The following is a 19,575-nucleotide window of genomic DNA, read 5'->3' on the forward strand; positions in this document are numbered from 1 at the left end:
TAATCACCCAATCACAACAAAAAGCCCATCAGCAGAACTGTCTTGATTTTGATGCCGCAGCATTCCTCAGGTTCACAAGTTGACAAGAACTCAGTCCTGGTCGTCTATCCTCCTCCTCCAGACTCACCCTATCCATTTCCCGTAATGCTGATGCCTGGATTCCGCACAATGAAGAAACTTACATTCAGCATCTCTGATTTTCATGTTAATCAGACTATAACTTTACCTACGTTTTTCCAGAACCCTTCCACTCCAGCGGAAAGGTCTCTTCATTCCCTGGATGTGAGAAGGGTATTGAAATTCTATCTGGATCAGACTAAGGATATTCGTAGACCAATTGTTTGTCAACTATGGGTCGGTCAGGACTGGTCTTGCTACCTCTAAACAGTCCATATCTAGGTGGATTCTGTCCTGTATCCAGTTATGTTACCAGAAGGCTAATAAGACCTTAGGGGGTAAGCCTAAGGCTCATTCCACCAGGGGCAAAGCGGCTACGACGGCATTGCTACGCAATGTTCCCATTGCAGATATCTGCAGGGCTGCCATGTGGAAGTCGGTCCATATCTTTGCTAAGCATTACTGTCTGGACTCTGATGCCAGAGCAGATGTTCAGGTTGGGCAGGCTTCGTTAAGAAATCTGTTTGCACAGTAGTGGTGTTGTCTTTTTCTCCACCGCCGGATTAGTAGTTGGGATGGGCTTGCCATTCTATTCACTAGATTATGACCATGCACAGAGATCCCCTACTACAGAAGGAGTAGTTTCTTACCTGTAACTCCAGTTCTGTAGTAGGGTATCACTGTTATAGTCATAATTGCCTGCCTTCCTCCCCGGTGGAGAAAATGGTACTGTACTGTATGCTACAGGCCTTGCTTTATACACCTTCAAAAAGAACTGAAATTAAAAGGAGTTTGCTGTGCATCATGGGATACCGAGGGTCTCTGGAGAGATCCTTAAAGGCATGGTATCCCTTTTCCAGACACATAATGGCAGCCTATGGGGGCTTGTCTGTCCATCCCTTCCTCTCTATCATTCCAAGGATTTTGTGAAGGGGAAGTTTCTCTATGGGTGAAACTTTGCACACTGTGTTAAATGTGATACTGGTGGAATATCCTTTGCATTTCTAGTTGAAGTACTGGACAGTGTAGCCATGTAGGTATCGGCTGCATTATTTGTCTTACATTTTTTTAAGTGTCTATGCAGGATTGCACAGAAGACAGTTTAAGAGATTATTTTTGATTGCTCCGGGGTCCACGCACATGGGCTGGACTATTCACTAGGTTATGACTATAACAGAGATACCTCTACTACAGAACTGGAGTGCCAGGTAAGAAACTACTCCTTCGAAGGCGTCTATCGCTCGGAGACGCTTTTCGTCTCAATTCTACCTCCGGTCTCCTTTATGCCTTCCCACCGGGTACCTCTGCCCAGAGTTCCCAAAAGGATCAGAAATGATCAGGTACAAGTCATTCTTCGGATTTGGCAAGGAGAGTCTGGTATTCTGAGATGTTGAGCATCTGCATCGGTCTCCCAATCAGGCTGCCACTTCGAGAGCATCTTCTGTTGCAGCAACAGGATAGGGTCTTGCACTCAACACTGTGCACTCCTCACCTTTATGGGTTGAAATTGAGCATGATAGTTGACAGTTTTCAGGCTTCTCCCAAGTCTGTGAAGTTATTCTGGCAGCCAGGCGTCCCTCCACCAAGTCAGTCCACATAAGCCACTGGGATACATTTATGGCATGGTGTTCATCTAGAAACATCAATCCTCTATAAGCACCCCTTTCTAAGGTTCTTCTGTTTCATCTATCTTTGGCCCAGCAGGGCCCTGCTCTCGGCACAGCTACTTATGGACCATTTGATCCTTTCTGTGGTCGCCAGACTAATCTTCTTTGTTCTAGTCACCAGTTGAGGCTAGGTTCCTTAAAGATCTACAACATATATTTCCTACCAGGCCATTCATCATGCTCCAGTGGGACTTATTGTGCACACCCTTTGAGGCACTGCACAACTGCTCCTTCCAATAAATAACCATCAAGACTGCTTTTCTAGTGCCCATTACATCGACAGGTAGGATCAGTGAACTGCAGGCACTCTCTGTACACCCTCCGCACATGTTGTTCTCTCTGGGCAATCTGGTACTCCGGACACATGACTCCTTCCTCCCGAAGGTTATGCCTCCTTTTCACGTAGGAAACTAACTTCCTCCACCACACACTTCAAAGAAGGAGGAAAGACTCCACTGGTTGGACCCAAAAAGAGAGTTGTTGTTCTACCTTGATCACACAAAAGAGTTCTGGGTAGACAATCAACTCTTTATGGGTACGCAGGGCCAACGAAAGGGATGGCTGTGCAGAAACCGACATTCTCAAGTAGGATAGTGCTCTGCATCAATATCTGCTATGCCTTCGCCAAAAAGCAACCCCCTAAGGGCTTAGGTGCTCATTCCACCGGAGCCAGGGCTGGGGCCAATGCGTTAGCCCAAGGAGTCCCTGTCCTGGACATCTGTCAGGCAGCAACGTAGGCAACTCTGCACATGTTTGCCAAGCATTACAGCCTGGACAGTCCATTCCATTGCAACAGGGACTTTGTCTGTTTTGTACTGTAGGACTGCCAGGTTTAAATCAGTTTTGTAGACTTGCCTCCCTGGAGGCATTGCTGGCCATCTATTTTATGGTAAGGAATATGCAGCTGAAAAGTCTCTTTCAGATGAACAAGTTACTTACCTTTGGTAGTGCCTTATCTGGAAGAGGCTCTATGTAGACGCAGATTTCTTACTGGCCATTCCATCCTCTACGTTCACAGAACTGATTACACTGTGAGGGTCACCCTAGTAAGGGCCTTTGAATTTCAGTACAGTTGTGGGTCTTCATCGTGGCTCTCCATTCCTGGCATGGAAAGTCGCGAAAGGGACTGACGCCAGAGCTCCAGAGTGGCATTTATATAGTCACCACGCATCTCATTGCCGGCGCAGACACCCCAGACACAGAGCCGAACACCCCCACCTACTGGCACGCAGGGGAACTGCTTGAAAACATTTGGATCTAATGAAAGAAGAAAGCCAGCCAAAGACAACCTATCTGCTTTTGAGGGAGTAGACTTCGGACCTGTGAATGCCCAATGACCAGTTTCGCCATTTTTTGTGATAGGTAATATGCAAGATGGATTTGCTTTTCCCTTCTTTGCAATCTCAACCCCGTATGAATTCTAATCCTCATCAAGCTCCTCTTCTAAATCCTGCATAACATGAACTAGAAAACTACAGGCTTCAGCAATTAATAATCCTGAATTTTCAAAGCCTTCTCTCAAAGAGGTATAAGCTTTATCAATGTTCTCGTTCATTGACTCATTGGGGTATTTGTATTTATACGAATCAAATATCTCAATTGGTACTAAAGGCTTTGGTGCTTCTCCAGGACTCACTCTGTAGAGGATTTTTTTTTTTATCTTCCATCCTGAGATCTTCCATCCATTATATAGATTAGGTAAAATTCGATCTAACACCCAAGGAACTTATAAAGACACCTTAATCCAAAGAATCACCACTATTTTGAACGGTAGCCCCTTGGTTGGTGATATAAATCCTATCACTCTTTCAGCTGCAGCAGCTCATTGTGCAGTTTGGAATAGTAACCCAACTTTCAGGAAAATAGTGGGGACATATGACATGTTTCTGATGAGATGTGAAAGTGAGTTCTCAGGGCTAAGAGCCGGTACAGTAGTTACAGCCTATGAAGACTGTTCAGGACTAACATCGTTCTCATATTTCATGAGAACAATAGACAGATCTGTAGAAGACACTGTGCTGTATTTTTTCAGTCGGCACGTTATGAAAGACGTTGCCAGACTCTGGCATCCTGGTCAGGAGGCCGATAAAGCCAACTCATACTTCATTCATTTTCGATCTTTGGGTATAGTTGGCAAATTTCCCTATTCCTCCAATGCCGTCGGGTATTTATATAATCTAATTCACAGTACCTGCTCCTATATGGGAGATGCACGATCTTTAAACGCAGTTGTGATATCTGACAGTTCTCCAGACACTATGACAGTTCTTGGAGGATTTCTGGGAGATGCCTTTTTCGGACAAGGATTTTTTGATCGACTAACATTTAGGAATGAACAAGATTTTATGAATCATCAGGCGGCAGAGATGGAGGAAGAAGAGTTTTTGGAGGGAATGTATTCGGTGGGTACTGAATTTGAACTCACACAGCCTCAAAAAATTCAAGGCAATGATCCAGAAGAGGTTTTTGCAAGAATGGTTCAAGCGCGGTTCAAACTTACAGAGTCGATGAAGGCTAGATATCGAACTCTTGCATCTACTGTTACTCCCAGGAAGGATACATTTGCAGACTTTTTAGCCAGGATTTATGTAAAACCGTGGCAGTCCTATTAACTAATTGTTCAAATTTCCAAAGTGCCTTTTAACTGCTTTTCTGCTCAACTACTGTGAATCAACAGAGCTACCTCATTTTTTGTTATTAAGGAGTTTAAGAAAAAAAAAAAAAAAAGTTTGGATCTGGTCTGACACCTGGGGAATAATTTAAGGTAAGGAATCTTCAGCTAGACAGAGCCTCTACCAGTTAAGGCATTACTGAAAGTAAGTAACTTGTTCCTCTGGTGAGGAACAGATAGCAATGGTAAGAGAACAGGTAGGCAATTTCCGAAGAAGGGTGCGGCAGGGGTGAGACAGGTACAGAGGTCAGGTCTCACTGGAACCAGGTGATAATGGCATTATAGTGCAAAAGGGACGCAGGAAGAATGAAGGTGTCTAGGAGTCCAGTCACAAAAACACAGCAAAGTAAGGACAACGCATACAGGGGTGTAGGGCAGAAAATGGACCAAGCAAAGAATAAAGGAGGAAAGGAAAAATAAAACAGGATGCATGGGACACACCCAGTATGTACAGGCAAGTTACACAATTTGAAAGGGAAGCCAGGAAGAGAAGTCCACTCAAGTTCATACCCTGTTGAGGTGGTTTGAGGCAACAATACCATGATGGGATACACATGGGAAGGTAGAGGAGTAATTACAGGGATTGGATCCAGCTAGGAATGGGACCTAAGGAGAAATGGTACATGGAAGTGTGCAAGAAGGTGGGGAAATGGACAAGCCAAAGGGAGCAAGGCTCTGTAGGAAAGAGTACTGAATGGAAGAGGTAGCCCAAGCATACAGAATACAAACCATTCCGCCAGGGAAGTTGGCACAAACAAACCACATGTCAAATTGAATGCCGAAGGCTGAAGGAACAGGATACACCCACAAGCTCCCCTCAACATTGTCTGCAAACCTATTAAATGAATTGCCTTTAGCTAAGCTTTAGGATGTGTGTCCTTACTTGTGGCTTGAAAATAAAATTGCCGTAGGACACAACACGGACCCATCTAGTTGGGTCCATCTTCCAGAAAGCATCAAACCCCACAATCCAGAGTTGGAAAAGGGTAGACACAACTGTGCCACAAGATCAGCAGGCTCAGAGGCAGATTTATAAAAAATTCCTGCAAAACAGTGCAGTAAGGCAAGTTTCTCCGCTGCATTGAGTGAATGGGAGAGAGCTGAGAAGGGCCATATTTAAAATACATGGCATCCTTCAGCTCGCTTAGCAACACCGCAGGCACCAATGCATCATGCTACAAGGGAGCCTGTGCTATGGGTAGCAGTGTCAGCTTTTGGGCGGTGCAAGCGGTGCCACCGCACCAGGTGCCAAGGTCAGGGGGCGCCATATGTGTCTGAAATTGGTGCCAGTCACATCGTCTAAAAGCCTGCACTGTAAAACACTGTTGTCCCTCTTTCTTTTCTACAATGTTAATCTTCGTAGAAATAGAAGAGAGAAAACCGTGTTTAACAAATCTGGAGGCATACTTTAGCGTTGCTGTAATGTGTTTTGCTTAGCTGTACATCTCAGGCCCTGGAAAGTGGGTCAATTTTTTTTCTTAAGTTAAGCAAAAATTGTCCTGTTAAAGTAAATATATAAATGCCGCATGGGTGATCTTGCCACTGGAATGCACCACGCTCGTAAAATGCTGCGGAGTTCGTGGAAGAAATTAAATGTATTTCATTTCAGAAAACATAAAGGCAAAAGCGAGTCAGACACTCAAGTTTTGTGACTGTCAGCTGAAGTTATTATTCTGCTACATTGCAGAGAGAAGGAGGAAAGGAGACTCTGGGACAGTAAAGAGAGTGGACAGAAAGAAAGATATGGAAAAGAGGAAAGAAAGGCAAGAGTGAGGAGGGGGAAGAGACGAAGGACGAAGGAAAGAGAAGAGGATATGGTGAAAGGAAACAGGCTGAGGCAAGAAAAAGAAAGGAGAAAGAAAGTGGACATGTGACCCTAAAAGACCAGATGTAAAATATATTAAGGAGAAGAGGGGAAGAAGATAAAAAAGAAAAAAGAAAAAAGTGAGAGAGGGGAGAGGCTTGATGGAAACCAGTGTTTCATGCCAGTTTTCAATCTATGATGCCAGCTCTGCCCTCAACTACCAGTGATAAATTAGCTAAGGATGGAACCGGCTTCCTCCCACTGTGAAATAATCTTTTATTTATTTTATCACAGTGAAATTATCTTTTATCAAAAATTGCTTTTGTGGTGCTGCTGTCTGGCTGAGATTGTTTTCTCTTAATTAATTTATTTTTATTTATTTTATTTTTTAAACTTGTAAGGCGCAACAGCTACCCAAAAAGGGTTTCCCGGTGCCGAGACACAGCACATGAGGTGGCAGGGGATTGCAGGGTCATTCAAGTTATTGTTCAAACAACCAGGTTTTGATGTTCTTTCTGAACCTAGCATGGTTTTCCTCTTTGCGAATATAGGGAGGGAGGGAGTGCGTTCCAAAGGGTTGGTCCTAAATGAGCAAAGGATCTGCCTCCCATTCCTGCGAGTTTGAACCTTGGCACACAAAAGTTGGCAGCTGATTGCGACCGTAGGTTGCGTTTGGGAATGTAGGGATGGGCAAGTGCTAGTAGATATTTGGTTGCAGTACCTGCTTTTATTCTGAACATATAGTTCAGGGCTTTAAATCTAATTCGGTTTTCTACCCTGAGCCAATGCAGCTCGCGTCGGTAGTTCGAGACCCTGGAAGTTTTGGGAATTCTGCACAGCAGTCTAACAGCTGAGTTCTGGACAAGCTGCAGCCGCCGAACTACGGCTTTATTAGAGCCAAGGTATAGTATATTACCGTAGTCAAGCCGAGATGTAATGAGGGCATTGACTACGGTTTTTTGGGTGGTGATGGGCAGCATCCAAAGGATTTTCTTCAGCCACTTAATGATGGTAAAGCAAAGGCCGACGACTTTGCTGGCCTGTTGTTTCATGGAGAGGGAGCTATCTACAATGACCCCCAGATTACGTACTTGGGTGGCTGGGGTTGGGACCTCAGCAGGCAGACATCTCTGTGGTGGCTGTGATTCCTAATGGGTTTCAAATTGCGACCTACCTCACTAATATGCATGAGGTAGGTCTATTTGTCACTTGCTAGCAAAAGAGTTTCATACATTAGGAATTCCGATTTCCAAATTGCGACTCATAGAGAATGGCAAATAGGAAATCGGTAATCCTGATGCTAGTACATCCTGCCCTAAGTGTTGTTGTATTTTGCATTCTTCGAATGAGGAAAGCAAAAAAGGGCTGGGATGAAAAAAAGAAATTAAAAAATCAGTCTGGACACAGTACTTACTACTTACAAGAGGTAAATCAAGTTATACCTGGCAGCACTCATAGATACTGGGCTGCTCGGTGGGTTCACTGCTTTCCAGTTGGTTGCGGCTGCACTCTTCACTACCGAGCACTGTAGAGCTTACAGAGCGACAGAAAAATAAATGTGCGCCCTATAGGAGGAGATCATAAATGCACCGAATGCTGATAGGAGGAGATCATAAATGCACAGAATGCTGACTCGAACCCATTGCAATGCAAGATACAGCAGGATTTATTTAGGAAAAGATGTCTACATACATCTGCAATAAACACAGTTCAACTATTAACTCTTAAACATATGTGGGAAAAGGTATGATGGGAAGGGAAAAGAGCCCACGTTTCTTTCTGCAGCTCCAACGGTAATCACACACCACAAAGAGCGAACATCACCTGGGCTGAAGATGTAAGCCAGTTCGTTCTGAGAGGCGAGTACCTCTGTGCGCTACAGAGGAGCATCCGGCTTCGATTTTTTTGGGACTTTGGCATCTGTGAATAGGGGGCAGTGCTGAGAGCCCTCGCTGTGAGCTCAAAGTTGTTGTGAAGTGTAAGTAGTAGTTTAGTGTGTGTTTTGTAAGACGGTGTGAGAGCGTTGCGGCTGTGCCCTCATGTAATGGCGTGAGCAAGGTGGTAAATGAATCCTATATTCGGTTGGTACAATAGAATCAACTCGCAGTGAGAAAGACTTAGAACATTTATAAAGAAATAACGCAAGGATGTGATTGGTTACCGATCATAGTCTCCTTACATCGTTGTATGGCTGCTCGCAATCAGGCTTCACAGGTGACCAGTGCTGCAATTACAGAGCCCAGGTCTATGCCGGGAAAATGACACATCTTAATGATGCTGCCTCACTGGGGGCACATATGACTTAGCATGCTTGCGGCAGGGTCAGAAATGACTTCTCTAAATATGTTCAGCACATGCATACCATTATGCACTGAGTGCTTGCCTTTTGAACACTTTTAGCTGGGACTTAAACATCAGTATGCTGCACATCGTGCCCTTAAATACTGAATGTTAGATCTGTCAGCCCTAGGGTGGTCTTTCCCTGTGATTTTTTTTGCCCTTGCCTCATTTTTCCCACCTACTTTTTGTTGGCCCATAGGTCTTCGGGCACCTTTTCATAGCTAATCTGTGTTAGGGTGCAGGTGCTCTCTACTTCAAACATGGCTGCCACTGGCCCCTGTTACTGCAGCGTGGTCTTTTAGTGTATCACCCTAGCTGCCAGGAGCAGGCTGGATCCCCCATACAATGTTGCAATGCCAGCCACCCATCCCCTGTCCATAGGTAGAGTGGGGAAGCTCCTGGAACCTTCCAGAAGGAAGGCGGACCTGACTTTTGCCGCCTTAGAGAGTGGTACCTGACCTGGGCATACTTAAGCAAGGGAGGGAACTTTTTCTAGTCAGTTGGGGCATCACTGACCTGGGGAACCCACACAGGAGTTTTAGGCAGGAGGGCCTAGTGAGGAACCTATGCTACTGGGAGTGACAGGATTTAGGTGCTGCCTCTTAAGCGGAGTGAGGTGTCCTAAGCTAGCCCCCTGATCTGGCCCAGTGGTAGGGAACCCCAGGGTCCATCTGCAGTGACTGAGGAAACACTCATCAAGCCTTCAACTCAACCCCCCTCCTGTGACCAGGGACTGCTAGGGGGATCGACCAGGTACTGGACTGTGCTGCCCTGCACACCCCCCTGTCTGCAGTGGGCCCTTCTGGCCCTACCGGTCTCCCCCTGACTGAACTGTGTGAGAAACGCTAAAGCCTGCTTCCCCCCAGACTGAAAGTCGCTATTGCCCTGAGCCCTGCAGTGCCCCGGGGAGTGCCCCCACATCGAGTGCCTCGAGCGCTCTTGGCGCTGTGCTGTTCCACACGCTTCAGTGTCTGCGTGTTTGCCCCCGTAGCACTCAGGGAATCAAGAGCGCTGCCCTGGTTGACTCACCGCCACGACCCGGAGCCGTCTGCGCCCTCCTGAGGAATCAAGTTATCAAGGAATCTCCTCAGAGGTCGCGAGGAACCCCCCTCGGCGACCCCCGTATGCCAGGAGAGGGCCGCTGGAATCCTCGATAGGCCGTGCTGGGCCGGAAATCACCCTCCGCCTGGAGCCCCGGTGCCCGGGTGGAGCACTGCCTCGTCCTGTCACCCTCGGCGGCCCTTGTATGCCGGAAAAGGGCCGCTGCATCGCGCACGATAGGCCGCGCTAGGCCTGAAGCCTCTGAGGCCTGTATCATGTGACGGGAGCGCCGCCGCGTCACCGGCCGCGCCCCCGCCACAGCCGCGCAGTCATTGGCTGCCTGCCCGGGCCTCCCTTGCTGAGCCCCGGCATCTGGGGAGCCCCATCTCGTTGCGGAGAGGGTCGTGGAGCCAGGAAGCCCCCTCCATTCTGCGCCGCATGCGGCCCCTGCCTCGTCCCCAGCGCCAGTGCCCTGAAGCTGCGCCTGCACCACGCTGGATCGAGTGAGGCCTCGAGAGGGTCGGAACCCCCTCTCCTCCCCCGAGAGCAACGCAAGGGCCCCGGAGGGCCGTAGAAATAAGGTAACCCCCCGGGGAGGAGGGCGGTAGGCCGAGCCAGGCCCGAGGTTGCCCCTCCCCGGGGTGAACTAAGACTGGGCCCCGTTGGCCCCCCACCTATTGTGCCTCGAGTGTTCAGGAGGCTTGGGGACAGACTCTTGCCCTCCTGCATTGTTCTGCCTAATAGAAGTTTTGGGCCTGGAGCCTGTCCACTGAATTGTGGGGTGATACTACACAGTCAGATAATCCACTTCAGTGATTGGTAGTGTTTAGTGGCCGACTTTGGTGGATATTAAGCTCATGGTTCTTGAGATGTTTTTATGCCTGCCATAAGATGATGACCTTTTCCCTGTACTGAATTTCTTGCAGGGGCGGGCTTCAAAGAATCCTGAGGGGATGATGAAATGATGCCGAGTGGTGTAGTCCATGACTAATTTGATAGCCTTATTTCTAGCAAGGAACTGTTGATATTTACAAGGGGTAATGTTTATGACTGCTTCTTGAAATCTTCACCCCAGGTTTATGAAATTACCCTTCTAGCCTGCGAGCATAAGGTGGCAGGCTGTGTTATTTGATGTTTCACAGCTTAAATAAGCTGGTTATTACTTTAATGGATTGTCTTACTGAAACTGCTTAATGATATTTGCATGAAATGCTAATGATTCCTCAATGCACGATTTGCTCTAATTTAAAGCCTATAAAAAAGAACTTGATTTTCAAACACAACTACTGGTGTGGTCTCAATTATTGCGCCCACTTCATGTCTCAGTGGATGAGTGTGTTAAGTAGCTGCTTTACACGCAAGCCCCTGGCTGCCTTTCTGCTCGAGCCAAGCTACCCCCGGAGAGCTGGTGGTCCCAGTTCTTACACCGAACAATGCTAATTAGTGCATGGCCTTTTAAAATAAATTAATCTGCAAGGTGCAGATCATGCCCGGACAGCCACTGCTGCCTGTAAAGCCCTGCAGCCTCTCTCAGAAACTAGTGCAGCAAACAGCATGCGAAGAAGAAACATGCTGCACAACTTGTGACCCTCGGCAACCCAATACACTGCAGTTTAAGAGGCACGCTGCAAGCTCTCCCCTCTTCCACCGTGGTATTTTGCTAGGCCCAAGATCTGCTCTCTGTGTTCCTTCACGCAAGAGATCCTTTTTTCCTCGCTGCTCGCTTTTTAAAAGCAAGAGCTGCAAATGGTGCCTCAGTGATGTGTGAAGTGTATGCGCTTCGCAACGGAGTTTGCGCACTCAGGGTTATTACACTAAATACATGTTCCCTACAGGGAACACTGGCCATTAGGTATTTATGACTATGAGCCCTCGCTAAGTTACTACATTCCAGTAAATCTTACTTTGGGGTAAGCAGGACATAAGATTGTTACAGTGAAAATTGATCTATCTTGTTTGTATTAATTGGTGTTGTAGAAACGTTTGTTTTGAGTGAAGTTCCTGGCATAAACTGTGCAGTGATAGGGTTCAGTTTAGTGTGTATTATTTGGTGCTGTTGCGTATGTGCCTTTCGGATAAAGCTCTTCTCACACACAGTGCAGTGATAAGGCTTCTTTCCTGTGTGTGCACTTTGATGCTGTACATGGCCTTTCTTTCTGAGAAAAGTGCTTGGAAGACACTTTGCAGTGATAAGGTTTCTCTCCAGTGTGTTTGGTGTTACAAGACTTGACTTTTGATTTAAGCTCTTCTCACACTGTGCAGTGAAAAGGCTTCTCTCATGTGTGTATGCTTTGATGCCGTACAAGTGATCCCTTATCAGCAAAGCACTTGGAACACACTGTGCAGTGATAAGGCCTCTCTCTTGTGTGTACGCTTTGATGAGGCCTCTCTCCTGTGTGTACGCTTTGATGAGGCCTCTCTCCTGTGTGTACGCTTTGATGAGGCCTCTCTCCTGTGTGTACGCTTTGATGCCGTACAAGTGATCCCTTATCAGCAAAGCACTTGGAACACACTGTGCAGTGATAAGGCCGCTCTCCTGTGTGTACACTTTGATGCTGTACAAGGGTCGACTTTCGAGAAAAGCGCTTTGAACACTTAGTGCAGTGATAAAACTTCTCTCCTGTGTGAGTTCTTTGATGCAGTACAAGGGTCGCCTTTTGAGAAAAGGTTTTGGAACACACAGTGCAATGATAAGGTTTCTCCCCGGTGTGTTTTCTTTGGTGCTGAAGATTTGCCTTTTGATTGAAGCTCTTCTCACACAAGGTGCAGCGATAAGGCTTTTCTCCTGTGTGTATGCGTTGATGCTCATGAAGAACTTTCTTTTGAGTGAAGCTCTTGGAACACACTGTGCAGTGATAAGGCCTCTCTCTTGTGTGTGCGCTTTGATGAGGCCTCTCTCCAGTGTGTACGCTTTGATGAGGCCTCTCTCCTGTGTGTACGCTTTGATGAGGCCTCTCTCCTGTGTGTACGCTTTGATGAGGCCTCTCTCCTGTGTGTACGCTTTGATGAAGCCTCTCTCCTGTGTGTACACTTTGATGGGGCCTCTCTCCTGTGTGTACGCTTTGATGAAGCCTCTCTCCTGTGTGTACACTTTGATGAGGCCTCTCTCCTGTGTGTACACTTTGATGAGGCCTCTCTCCTGTGTGTACGCTTTGATGAGGCCTCTCTCCTGTGTGTACGCTTTGATGAGGCCTCTCTCCTATGTGTACGCTTTGATGAGGCCTCTCTCCTGTGTGTACGCTTTGATGAGGCCTCTCTCCTTTGTGTACGCTTTGATGAGGCCTCTCTCCTGTGTGTACGCTTTGATGAGGCCTCTCTCCTGTGTGTACGCTTTGATGAGGCCTCTCTCCTGTGTGCACGCTTTGATGAGGCCTCTCTCCTGTGTGTACGCTTTGATGAGGCCTCTCTCCTGTGTGTACGCTTTGATGGGGCCTCTCTCCTGTGTGTACGCTTTGATGAGGCCTCTCTCCTGTGTGTACACTTTGATGAGGCCTCTCTCCTGTATGTACACTTTGATGAGGCCTCTCTCCTGTATGTACGCTTTGATGAGACCTCTCTCCTGTGTGTACGCTTTGATGAGGCCTCTCTCCTGTGTGTACGCTTTGATGAGGCCTCTCTCCTGTATGTACGCTTTGATGAGACCTCTCTCCTGTGTGTACGCTTTGATGAGGCCTCTCTCCTGTGTGTACGCTTTGATGAAGCCTCTCTCCTGTGTGTACGCTTTGATGGAGCCTCTCTCCTGTGTGTACGCTTTGATGAAGCCTCTCTCCTGTGTGTACGCTTTGATGAAGCCTCTCTCCTGTGTGTACGCTTTGATGGGGCTTCTCTCCTGTGTGTACGCTTTGATGAGGCCTCTCTCCTGTGTGCACACTTTGATGAAGCCTCTCTCCTGTGTGCACGCTTTGATGAAGCCTCTCTCCTGTGTGTACACTTTGATGAAGCCTCTCTCCTGTGTGTACGCTTTGATGAGGCCTCTCTCCTGTGTGTACGCTTTGATGAGGCCTCTCTCCTGTGTGTACGCTTTGATGAGGCCTCTCTCCTGTGTGTACGCTTTGATGAGGCCTCTCTCCTGTGTATACGCTTTGATGAGGCTTCTTTCCTGTGTGTACGCTTTGGTGAGGCCTCTCTCCTGTGTGTACGCTTTGGTGAGGCCTCTCTCCTGTGTGTACGCTTTGGTGAGGCCTCTCTCCTGTGTGTACGCTTTGATGAGGTCTCTCTCCTGTGTGTACGCTTTGATGAGACCTCTCTCCTGTGTGTACGCTTTGATGAGACCTCTCTCCTGTGTGTACGCTTTGATGAGGCCTCTCTCCTGTGTGTACGCTTTGATGAGGCCTCTCTCCTGTGTGTACGCTTTGATGAGGCCTCTCTCCTGTGTGTACGCTTTGATGAGGCCTCTCTCCTGTGTGTACGCTTTGATGCCGTACAAGTGATCCCTTATCAGCAAAGCACTTGGAACACACTGTGCAGTGATAAGGCCGCTCTCCTGTGTGTACACTTTGATGCTGTACAAGGGTCGACTTACGAGAAAAGCGCTTTGAACACTTAGTGCAGTGAAAAAACTTCTCTCCTGAGTGTACAATTTGATGCTGTACAAGGGAACTCTTATTAGCAAAGCGCTTGGAACACAGAGTGCAGTGATAAGGCTTCTCTCCTGTGTGAGTTCTTTGATGCAGTACAAGTGTCGCCTTCTGAGAAAAGGTTTTGGAACACACAGTGCAATGATAAGGTTTCTCCCCTGTGTGTTTTCTTTGGTGCTGAAGAAGTTTTGCCTTTTGATTGAAGCTCTTCTCACACATGGTGCAGTGATAAGGCTTTTCTCCTGTGTGTATGTGTTGATGCTCATGAAGAACTTTCTTTTGAGTGAAGCTCTTGGAACACACTGTGCAGTGATAAGGCCTCTCTCCAGTGTGTACGCTTTGATGAGGCCTCTCTCCTGTGTGTACGCTTTGATGGGGCCTCTCTCCTGTGTGTACGCTTTGATGAGGCCTCTCTCCTGTGTGTACGCTTTGATGAGGCCTCTCTTCAGTGTTTACGCTTTGATGAGGCCTCTCTCCTGTGTGTACGCTTTGATGAGGCCTCTCTCCTGTGTGTACGCTTTGATGAGGCCTCTCTCCTGTGTGTACGCTTTGATGAGGCCTCTCTCCCGTGTGTACGCTTTGATGAGGCCTCTCTCCTGTGTGCACGTTTTCATGAGGCCTCTCTCCTGTGTGTACGCTTTGATGAGGCCTCTCTCCTGTGTGTACGCTTTGATGAGGCCTCTCTCCTGTGTGTACGTTTGATGAGGCCTCTCTCCTGTGTGTACGCTTTGATGAGGCCTCTCTCCTGTGTGTACGCTTTGATGAGGCCTCTCTTCAGTGTGTACGCTTTGATGAGGCCTCTCTCCTGTGTGTACGCTTTGATGAGGCCTCTCTCCTGTGTGTACGCTTTGATGAGGCCTCTCTCCTGTGTGTACGCTTTGATGAGGCCTCGCTCCTGTGTGTACGCTTTGATGAGGCCTCGCTCCTGTGTGTACGCTTTGATGAGGCCTCTCTCTTGTGTGTACGCTTTGATGAGGCCTTTCTCATGTGTGTACGCTTTGATGACGCCTCTCTCCTATGTGTACGCTTTGATGAGGCCTCTCTCCTGTGTGTACGCTTTGATGAGGCCTCTCTCCTGTGTGTACGCTTTGATGAGGCCTCTCTCCAGTGTGTACACTTTGATGAGGCCTCTCTCCTGTGTGTACGCTTTGATGCCGTACAAGTGATCCATTATCAGCAAAGCACTTGGAACACACTGTGCAGTGATAAGGCCACTCTCCTGTGTGTACACTTTGATGCTGTACAAGGGTCGACTTACGAGAAAAGCACTTTGAACACTTAGTGCAGTGATAAAACTTCTCTCCTGTGTGTACAATTTGATGCTGTACAAGGGAACTCTTATTAGCAAAGCGCTTGGAACAGAGTGCAGTGATAAGGCTTCTCTCCTGTGTGAGTTCTTTGATGCAGTACAAGTGCCGCCTTCTGAGAAAAGGTTTTGGAACACACAGTGCAATGATAAGGTTTCTCCCCTGTGTGTTTTCTTTGGTGCTGAAGAAGATTTGACTTTTGATTGAAGCTCTTCTCACACAAGGTGCAGCGATAAGGCTTTTCTCCTGTGTGTACGATTTGAGGAGGCCTCTCTCCTGTGTGTACGCTTTGATGAGGCCTCTCTCCTGTGTGTACGCTTTGATGAGGCCTCTCTCCTGTGTGTACGCTTTGATGAGGCCTCTCTCCTGTGTGTACGCTTTGATGAGGCCTCTCTCCTGTGTGTACGCTTTGATGAGGCCTCTCTCCTGTGTGTACGCTTTGATGAGGCCTCTCTCCTGTGTGTACGCTTTGATGAGGCCTCTCTCCTGTGTGTACGCTTTGATGAGGCCTCTCTCCTGTGTGCACGCTTTGATGAGGCCTCTCTCCTGTGTGTACGCTTTGATGAGGCCTCTCTCCTGTGTGTATGCTTTGATGATGCCTCTCTCCTGTGTGTACGCTTTGATGATGCCTCTCTCCTGTGTGTACGCTTTGATGAGGCCTCTCTCCTGTGTGTACGCTTTGATGAGGCCTCTCTCCTGTGTGTACGCTTTGATGAGGCCTCTCTCCTGTGTGTACGCTTTGATGAGGCCTCTCTCCTGTGTGTACGCTTTGATGAGGCCTTTCTCCTGTGTGCACGCTTTGATGAGGCCTCTCTCCTGTGTGTACGCTTTGATGAAGCCTCTCTCCTGTGTGTACGCTTTGATGAGGCCTCTCTCCTGTGTGTACGCTTTGATGAGGCCTCTCTCCTGTGTGTACGCTTTGATGAGGCCTCTCTCCTGTGTGTACGCTTTGATGAGGCCTCTCTCCTGTGTGTACGCTTTGATGAGGCCTCTCTCCTGTGTGTACGCTTTAATGAGGCCTCTCTCCTGTGTGTACGCTTTGATGAGGCCTCTCTCCTGTGTGTACGCTTTGATGAGGCCTCTCTCCTGTGTGCACACTTTGATGAAGCCTCTCTCCTGTGTGTACGCTTTGATGAGGTCTCTCTCCTGTGTGTACGCTTTGATGAAGCCTCTCTACTGTGTGTACACTTTGATGAGGCCTCTCTCCTGTGTGTATGCTTTGATGAGGCCTCTCTCCTGTGTGTACGCTTTGATGAGGCCTCTCTCCTGTGTGCACGCTTTGATGAGGCCTCTCTCCTGTGTGTACGCTTTGATGTGGCCTCTCTCCTGTGTGTACGCTTTGATGAGGCCTCTCTCCTGTGTGTATGCTTTGATGAGGTCTCTCCTGTGTGTACGCTTTGATGAGGCCTCTCTCCTGTGTGTACGCTTTGTTGAGGCCTCTCTCCTGTGTGTACGCTTTGGTGAGGCCTCTCTCCTGTGTGTACGCTTTTATGAGGCCTCTCTCCTGTGTGTACGCTTTGATGAGGCCTCTCTCCTGTGTGTACACTTTGATGAGACCTCTCTCCTGTGTGTACGCTTTGATGAGGCCTCTCTCCTGTGTGTACGCTTTGATGAGGCCTCTCTCCTGTGTGTACGCTTTGATGAGGCCTCTCTCCTGTGTGTACGCTTTGATGAGGCCTCTCTCCTGTGTGTACGCTTTGATGTCGTACAAGGCCTCTCTTATGAGCAAAGCGCTTGGAACACACTGTGCAGTGATAAGGCCACTCTCCTGTGTGTACACTTTGATGCTGTACAAGGGTCGACTCAAGAGCAAAGCGCTTTGAACACTCAGTGCAGTGATAAAGCTTCTCTCCTGTGTGTACACTTTGATGCTGTACAAGGGTCGACTCATGAGCAAAGCGCTTGGAACACAGAGTGCAGTGATAAGGCTTCTCTCCTGTGTGAGTTCTTTGATGCAGTACAAGTGTCGCCTTCTGAGAAAAGGTTTTGGAACACACAGTGCAATGATAAGGTTTCTCCCCTGTGTGTTTTCTTTGGTGCTGAAGAAGATTTGCCTTTTGACTGAAGCTCTTCTCACACATGGTGCAGTGATAAGGCTTTTCTCCTGTGTGAGTTCCTTGATGCAGTACAAGGGTCGCCTTCTGAGCAAAGTGCTTGAACACTCTGTGCAGTGATACGGCCTCTCTCCAGTGTCTGTTCTTTGATGCTGTAAAAAAGTTGCCTTTTGAGTGAAACACTTTTTACACGTTTCGCAGTGATATGGCCTGATGCTAGGATGTCCTTTTTTGTGCCTCACTAGACGAGTCTCATTGATAAATCCTTTCTCACACACATTACAAGCAAAGCGTCTCTCCTTCATGTGCATTCTGCACCATTTCCTTAAGTAGTTATTTTGAGTAAAATTCATCTTGTCTCCCGAACCTTTATGGCTTTCTTTCCCATTCATACTTTTTAGATATGGTTGTTGTGCTGCAAAATAGAAAAACAATTGAAAATTACATGAAGAAAATATTTCTTGAAAAAGCTGCTTTGATATAATATGGAGAAGCGAACAGTTACAATTCAGGGAATAAAATATATATTCTAGGCACAAGAGTCACACTTCCCTTTGAGACACAAATGGTAGCTAGTCCTGCTACACAAATTGCGGTGACCTAGTCCTGCAGCAGGAGCATGCTGGGAAATCAAGTGATTCACAAGAACCACTGTTGGACATGGGGTTTATGGTTGGCTAGGGTAGACACCTAAGCCAGGCAGAATCCACCACTCTGCTCAGGGTAAGCCAGATACACACCTGAGATAACCTGCGCTCACCCTCTGGTAGCTTGGCACAGAGCAGTCAGGCTAGTTTAAAGATGCAATGTGCAGAGCATTTGTTCAACACACGTGTCCAGCAACACAGTGAGTGTACCACAAAAGGGAATCCATGAAGGATTATGTAAAAATAGATTATTTATTGTATATCAAACAAGAACAAAATGACTTAAATCACACCGTTAGTGCAAATAATGCAGGTTTGACAGAGAAAAACACAAATTACTATGAAAACATAGGTCACAGCGCACCTGAGCTCCTATTACACTTCATATGGTAACTGTAGTGAACGTGGTTGAAGTGATTGCATTGAGAAACCAAACGTACGGCGCAGGAGCACCTACTAAACGCTAAACAGTAATTGAGCTTGAGTCTTCCAGCAGTTCTCCTCTATGGACGGCCCTGCGCCATTCTTGCGGTCATCTCCAGAGCAGAGCCAATGCTGAACAAGAAATGCCCTCACGCTCTTGCGAGTTTGGAGCCCGCCGGGGCCGCTTGAATCGTGTCTCTTTGCCCAAGGGAAACCAAGCCACCCGTGAAGGAGAGCAGGTGGCTTTATCACTCTTCTGGACCCAACTAAGCATGGGCGGATTTTGCGGATTCGCAATCCGCAAATTTGCGGATTTGCGGATTGCGAAAATCCGCGAATGCTCGCGGATTTTTTTTGTGTTCGCACGGGTTTCTGCAAGTTCGCGAGGGTTTCGTACAATTTCGCAAATTGCAAACTTACTTGTCGGGTCGCCAGTTTTGCGAACTTGTTGTTTCTACGTGCCCAGCCTGTTTGCAAGCCTTTCTTCATCACTGCCACCCTCTGTCACCACTGGCACTCTCTTTGTTCACCCATGCCACCCTCTGGCTTACCAATGTCACCCTCTGGCTCATCACAGCACCCTCTGGTTCACCAGTGTACATTATTGGGGGAAAGCAAAGCACTGCCATCCTCTGTCAACACTGGCACTCTGGTTCACCCATGCCACCCTCTGGCTGGCACACCCATGCCATCCTCGGTGTCATCACAGCACCCTCTGGTTGACCAGTGAGTGTACATTATTGTGGCAAAGCAAAGCACACCTGCTAAGTGCTTTAAATTTTGCAAAATTAAATTACAACAACACCTGCCCTGCCCCAACTGACATTAATGAAGGCTGGCACCTGTTTGTCTGCTCCCTTTACTTTGCGTTGCAATGTAAATTTTTTTAACAGGATCTTTGTTGGCAATGGCATACTTGTAACTATT

Source organism: Lissotriton vulgaris, chromosome 1_2, assembly GCF_964263255.1.
Source record: "Lissotriton vulgaris chromosome 1_2, aLisVul1.2, whole genome shotgun sequence".
In the NCBI taxonomy this organism is placed as follows: domain Eukaryota; kingdom Metazoa; phylum Chordata; class Amphibia; order Caudata; family Salamandridae; genus Lissotriton; species Lissotriton vulgaris.